Source organism: Odontomachus brunneus, unplaced genomic scaffold (genome assembly GCF_010583005.1).
Source record: "Odontomachus brunneus isolate Ranch 3 - 2012 unplaced genomic scaffold, Obru_v1 Obru_scaffold_243, whole genome shotgun sequence".
In the NCBI taxonomy this organism is placed as follows: domain Eukaryota; kingdom Metazoa; phylum Arthropoda; class Insecta; order Hymenoptera; family Formicidae; genus Odontomachus; species Odontomachus brunneus.
In genome coordinates this window covers 279,921-287,494 of record NW_022639693.1, presented here as the reverse complement: position 1 = coordinate 287,494, position 7,574 = coordinate 279,921, and positions in this window count along the sequence as shown.

Below are 7,574 nucleotides of genomic sequence, written 5' to 3'. Positions count from 1 at the left end.
AAGTCCTACCCCACCCGCCATATTCCCCAGATATTGCGCCGTCCGATTATTACTTGTTCCGTTCGATGGCACATGGTCTGGCTGATCAGCAGTTCCGCTCATATGAAGACATCAAAAAATGGCTTGATTCGTGGATAGCCTCACAAGACGAACGCTTTTACCGTAACGGTATTCGAGCTCTGCCAGAAAGATGGGAAAAAGTTGTAGCTAGCGATGGGCAATACTTTGAATGATTCATTTGTAACCATTTTTTCACAATAAAATTGCATTTTCATAAAAAAAAAAACAGCGAGAATTTAGTTGCGCACCTAATATATGAACGAGTGGATAAGAAAGAATACGAAGATGCACTCGGTACAATGGTATTCATTCTGTCAATCGAAACACACGTCTCCTACAGATTTTAAGAATAATTTCAATGGGATAACCATTCCCCACTAAAGTGCGGAAGACGAACGCAAAATTTTTCTCATGAAACATCGGATGGCTCAAAAAAATTACTCTATCAACTATCCCTATGATCGTACTAATTTTATGCTGTAATGGATGAAAAGAATTGTAATTAAGAAGGCGGCCGGAGTAAGTAGGTTTGTGGTACCAGTCAAACCTGAGTCTGTTATCAACAATTTCCATGGAGGTTTCCCAAAAATATACCTTGCCATTATTGCCAAAATCGATCGTAAATTGAAAACGTAAATGGAAAGAATTAAAAACACTCAAGATATTCTTAACAAAAGTTTCTGGATCAGCCAAAACAATATCGTCAACGTAATGAAAATAAAAAGGCAAACAAATCTGTATCGTCTGAAGCGCTCTTTCTTCAAGGTCTTGGAGAACAATATCAGCTATGATAGGAGAGAGAGGCGAACCCATCGGGGTGCCAAAGGTCTGTCTATAAATCTTGCTAATTAAAGCTGAAGTAAGAAGAATTGAGGACAAATTTAAGTGCTAAATTAAACTCATTCTTAGGAATTTTACTAGCCGTTTCCAAAAATCACCACCTTTTCAAGATACCATCCATAACCAATTCAAGAGGGATATTAGTGAACAATGAGACCACATCCAATGAAAACAATCTAAAGTATTTTTCTATATATAAATTCGCCAGAGATCTAACCAGATCAAAGCTATTTTTGATCTTGCTTTTAGCCACCGGGATATTAGCAGAAATCAATTTGTGTAAAAACAAAGCCAAATTATATAGAGGACTATTTATTGATGAAACAATAATCCTTAAAGAGTTATCCGTTTTGTGAATTTTAGAAGAACCATAAGCCCGAGGGAGAATGCCATCACTCGATTGGAGAAACCTAAAAATGGAATTGTCAATGTAGGACTTATTCTTCCATCTTTTTAAAATATTTTGTAACTCAGTTATTATTTTTCTAATGGGATCTTTTTCGACAATTTGATAAGTGCTAATATCTTCTAACTGCGATAACATTTTCGTAACATAAACGTCCTTGTCAAGAGCAATAGTAACATTTCCTTTGTCAGCCTTCATAAATAATAAATCAGGGAACGACTTGGCGAATGATTTAGCTTCTCGATAAGTGTGAAGGAGAAGTTTATTATTATGATATAAAGTAGGTAAATATCGTTTGATGTCACATAAAATGAAGATCGAACGACTCCTTACAAAGGAAATCTTATAACAAGTTATTGACTAATACCTTCGGTCTTCCAGGGAGAAATTTTCGTTTGTCTTAATGACTATTTGTAATTATTTACGTTGATGCTTCCGATTCCCGTAAGCAAAACTTGCAGCGACAACTTTTGTAACAACCTTTGTTATACCGATTATTGCGACCTTTACAATTTCTGACACTTAAATACAATTCGTTTTCAACTTGTAATCACTGAAGAGGGTCTGCGAAATTAGACCGAAACGCGTTTGATAATTAATAAATTTCTTCTCATTGTGAGATTGGGTCATTATTTTTTAATAGTTTGAATAGCACTATTCAACCTGTGCTTAAACTCTTATTGTCCTTTACGTTAAATATTGATGATACTCAACAAGAGTTTTTTTATTTCTTTTAGTTCTTCTATTCTTCTATTTTCAACGTTGCAATGTCTCATCAAAATTTTTTCAACGTTCTGTGCTGTTATGAGATTTATGGGATTGATTTTAATGATACTTTTATGATATTATTTTTTACTTTTTATTTATATTGTAAAGTAACTTTTCTACAATAAATTGTAATATTAATGAAACGTTTCCTATAATATATATATATGTATATTCTAATATTATTTTATACATGAGTTATATTCCAAATAACATAAAGATTTCAAAAAGAATTCATTTGTATGTTTAAAGTTCAGAAAAGTAATAAAATATGAAAAGTTCAAATAAAGAATTATTTTCATCTGAAAATGAATCCAGAATTGATAATATACGAATGAATTATTTTCGAATTTTCTGCGCTATGTGAATTTCTCCTACAAGTAACATGTCCAAAACCAATTTATTGTCAATATTAATAAAGTATACCTTATTTTATTCAAGAGAAAATTAAAAATATCACAACTTTCTTATATAAAATTTCTTATGTAAAATTTCTTATGTATAAATTTCTTATGTAAAAAGTATCATATACAGTGCCCGTCAAAAATCCGGGCCATCTACATAACATTTGAACGGCTCGAAGTAAAGGTCTGAAATTTATAGGGATACAATAGGACAATAAAGTCTATCATTTAACCACAAAAACACCCAATCCCACATCCTCGTGGGCGAGGGGGAAAGGAAGGTCGGAAAATCTTAAATGGCATGTGGGATCGAGCGAGAACTCGTGTAAAAGAGCTTTTCGAGACGAGAACAATGTGTGATCACCAAGGTTTCTACGATTTTTTTTCGCAAAGTTATGATCATTTAAACATTGATATTGAGATGTTGCGATAGTGAGGGCCCACGGCGATGATACGAGGAAAATAAGGCTTCACGCAATCACACGTGTTCCTGAGTTGGTGGAAGTGCATGTGGGAGTATGTGTGTGGGGAGAGTGTGTGCGTGCATGCGTGCGGGCGTGTCTAGATACGCCCTTAGTTTTGCCTTGGTTGACCAGACACGCTCTCGGTTTTGCCTTGGTTGGTCGAACACGCCCTCGGTCTTACTTTGGTTGGTCGGACACGCCCACACATACTCCCCCACACACACACTCCCACATGCATTTCCACCCACTCAGGAACACGTGTGCCTGCGCGAAGCCTTATCTTCTTCGTGTCATCGCCGTGAACCCTCGCTATTGCAAAATCTCAGTATAAATGTTTAAATTATCATAACTCTGCAAAAAAAATTGTAGAGACTTCGGTGACCCCGCGTTGTTCTCGTATCGGAAAGTCCTTTCAAAGGAGTCTTCACATGCCATTTAAGATTTTTCAGTCCCCCTTTCCTCCTCATCCTCGGGGGTGTGGGGTTGGGTAATTTTGCAGTTAAATGATAGACTTTATGATTCTATTGTATCCTTATAAATTTTATACCTTTACCTCGAGCTGTTCAAAAGTTATTTAGGTGGCCCGAAACTTTTGACGCAGGCACTGTATATAAAGTTTTACATATAAAATAAATTTTTTTGTATTTCCATATATGTATTTGCACGCCCAATACAAAAAGTATTTTTGTTATCTTTGGAACTCCTATAATTAAAATATTTCCACATTTTTTCTTTGAAAAAAATTAAGAATATTTTATTTATATTGTAAAAATGTTTATGTATATATATAACATATATATATATATATATATATATATATATATATATATATATTATACATATTATACATATTACAATATACCATAATCATATACATTTTTCTTATTATTTATATGTAAAATTGAAATGTATTTAAGCAATTTTGCCCAAACCCTGAATATTCTTTTATTTCATACAATTTTCTATTGTATAGAGTCTGACACAAGCTGTACTCTTATAGAAATATTATACTAAGAATAATTGATAATTACTTATTTTCAGTATTAAAAATACTGGATAATAAGTAATTATCAATGATTCTTAGTATGATATTTCTATAAGGGTATCAGTAACAAAAAATGCCTAAAAACATTAAACTGGAAGGAATCATTTTGCAAATAACTAAATAAACTTTAGAGATATTAAATAAAATAGAGAAAGGGATCAACATGTTTATTTGCTAGGAACGTTAAAATATACTGTGAACATTGTAAGTGTACATTTTATAAGCATAAATTGTAAGAACATCGTTGGAGTCATTGGAATCACCGCGTGCCGCTCGATCATCAAGTTAAGCAACGTAGTCAGGATAGATGGTGACTGATGGCATACCACTTTGGATTCAAAATTATTGAGGGAGGATTCGCGAAAGTTTGAGTGTATTTGACAATCTTCGATTTCTAGCAGTTACAAGAAAATTAGAGATTAGTTTTTTTTATAAAGCAATAAGAATAAATAAGACGTTGAAATGTCAAGGAAAATCAACAATCACGGATATTTTTACATCATATCAAAGTTTATGCAACGTTGATTCAATGTTTCTCAATGTTGCTGCAATATTGACATTGTTGCAATTCAACATTTTTTCAACATTGATTCAACATTACTCTGTTGTATGACAATGTTGCCTTAATGTTGGTCTAATGAAAAAATATAGTTAAATGTAACGTTTCAATTCTTATTTATTCAATATTATCTACAAAATATTACTAAAATGTTATAAAAATATGTTACGAGAACATTACAGTATCATTATTTGCAAAGTTATAGACGTTTACAAATCTGGGTCAAAGTTTGTTCATAATGGTGTTGTATGTAACATTAAATACTATATTAATATATATTAATTGCTAAATAATTATTAATTACTATATATATTTGATTTGGGTGTGTTGTGGCGGTTGCCTGTTTTACTATGGCGTGATCGGTCGCTCGCGGGGAGGGTGGAATGACACTCGCTGTTTCTTTTAATTTTTAAATAACAAGAAACATTTTATTTTATGTGGGTTACATCTGTGTGTGTGTGTGTGTGTGTGTGTGTGTGTGTGTACGTGTGCGTGTCTGGGAATAGCTCCCTCCGTCTTATGGCTCGTCGAGCCGCCGCGTTCAGTCCCTTGCCATGGGGGCGACGCGTCCTTCTCCGCTGGGGACCACCAGAAACCGGCGTCCGATTCTCTTTATCTTCGTGCCCGTTCGTGCGACGTGGTGAGACGGGTCTCCGGACCCGGATGTCGCCGCGAGCCAAAGGAGCTGCTGCAGGGCGAGTTAACTTCCGCTGCGGGAGCCAGATGTGGTGGAGCGTATGGACGCCTCTTCGGCGTCGGTGGCCTCGTTGCAGCTTATCCAGCGGACACGCTTCGCAGCGCGAGGTATCGCTTCTTCAGCGAGCGCACTTTGCAGCGCAAGGTTTCACTTATTCAGCGAACGCACTTTGTAGCGCGAGGTTTCGCTTATTCAGCAAACGCACTTTACAGCGCGAGGTATCACTTGTTCAGCGAACGCACTTTGCAGCGCGATGTATCGCTTATTCAGCGAGCGCACTTTTCAGCGCGATGTATCGCTTCTTCAGCGAGCGCACTTTTCAGCGCGATGGGTAGCGCCTAAAGGGGCTGTTGGTATAGCTGCCGGTACTATGGCTATTACTAAAAGTCGCCAATAGTGACCAGTGCAGCGGAGTGCGAGTGTGTCCGACCACCCGCTGGGTCTGACTTTTATTGTCTCTTAATTGAGATTTCCTCGCGAGAAAACCCCCCCGCGAATGCGCCACCGAACGGCGTTGCGCGGAGGTTCTCGCGGTTGTGCGGCGGCTCGGCTAGCGGCGCCGCGCTTGTGTGTGCGGATCTATATTGATCCGCCACATCACCCCCTTCGTTGTTTAAGAGCTCCTGGTGAGAAACGAACCGTTGGGCGAGATACTCTGCCGCTTCTCGTCTTGATTTCTTCTTGCTGTTCTTCTGGCTCTTTTGTTGTTTTGAGGGGCTCTTGCATGGTCGTGTCCGTCTCATTTGGCGCTGTTGCTAGCATGTACGCTGGTTTGAGACGGTCTATGCTGACGTTTATCGTTTTCTCTTTTATTTTTAGCGAGAAGAATTTCTGTGTCCTCGCGAGTACTTCGTAGGGGCCATTGTACGCCGGTTGCAACGCTCGAGTTGGTGCGTCTTGTCGTACGAAGACGTGTGACGTTTCTTCGAGGTTTTTCTGTGCGAAGATTGCGGGTAGGCCGTGGCGTTTTACTTGCTGCGGCCGAATATTCCCCATGGTTCGTCGTAATCTTTGGACGAAATCACTGCAGTCTTGACTTTCCGTGGAAGTGGCTTCCTGGAGGAATTCTCCCGGCAACCGAATGGTCTCACCGTACACCAGTTCGGCTGGGGTCGTTTTCAGGTCCTCTTTAACGGCTGCTTGGTTTCCCATGAGTACTACCGGGAGAGTATCCACCCAGCTTTCTGTCTGGTGGCCTCTGATGGCAGTTTTTAGCTGCCGGTGGAAACGCTCCACCATGCCGTTGGCTGCTGGGTGATACGCTGTTGTCCGCCAATGCGTTGTCCCAGTGAGTTGGGTAAGCTGTCGGAACAACTCGGCTTCGAACTGTCGGCCCTGGTCGGTAGTGATTCTGACAGGTGTCCCGAACCTTGCGATCCAGCCTGTGAAAAGGTACCGTGCGATAGTTTCTGCTGAGATATCTAGCACCGGAATGGCTTCTGGCCATCGCGTAAAGCGGTCTACGATAGTGAGACAGTAGCGGTAGTCTCTGGATGAAGGCAAGGGTCCCACGATGTCGATGTGAATGTGCTCTAATCTTTGAGTGGGCGTCGTGAATGTTCCGACCGGCGATTGTACATGACGATGTACCTTGTTCTGCTGGCAGGGTATGCATGCCTGTGCCCATCCTCTGCAGTCTTTATCGATGTTTGTCCAGATGTATCGTTGTGATACTAACTTCGCCGAAGCTTTTACTCCAGGATGTGCTAATCCGTGCAGGGACTGGAAAACCTGCTGCCGGAATGCTTTCGTTACGAACGGTCGAGCCAGCTGTGTGGAGGTGTCACAGGTGATTTTGTGTCTTGATCCTGGAATTGGTAGCTTCTCCAATTTGAGAGCGGTTTGCTGCTGTTGTAGTTCCTGCAGTTCTGCATCGCTCTCTTGCGACTTGGCGAGTTCTTCGAGACTAACCCCTTTTTGAATGCTTTCCACCCTGGACAGCGTGTCGGCTACGACATTTTCCTCTCCGGAAATATGCCGGATGTCTGTTGAGAATTGTCCGATGTACGCGAGGTGACGTACTTGTCGTGGTGAACTGTGCAGGGGGTCCTGTTGAAACGCATAGACGATCGGCTTGTGATCAGTGTAGATCGTGAATATGCGGCCCTCCAGCATATGCCGATAGTATTTAACTGCCGCGTAGATTGCTAGTAGCTCTCTATCGTAGGGGCTGTACTTTGTCTGAGCAGGGTTCAGTTTTTTACTGAAGAAGGCTAGTGGTTGCCATTCTTGCTGTACCCGCTGTTGGATCACTGCTCCGATGGCTGTGTCTGATGCATCGGTTGTGAGCGTGATTTCGGCTGCTGGATCCGGGTGTGCCAGTAAGGTAGCCCG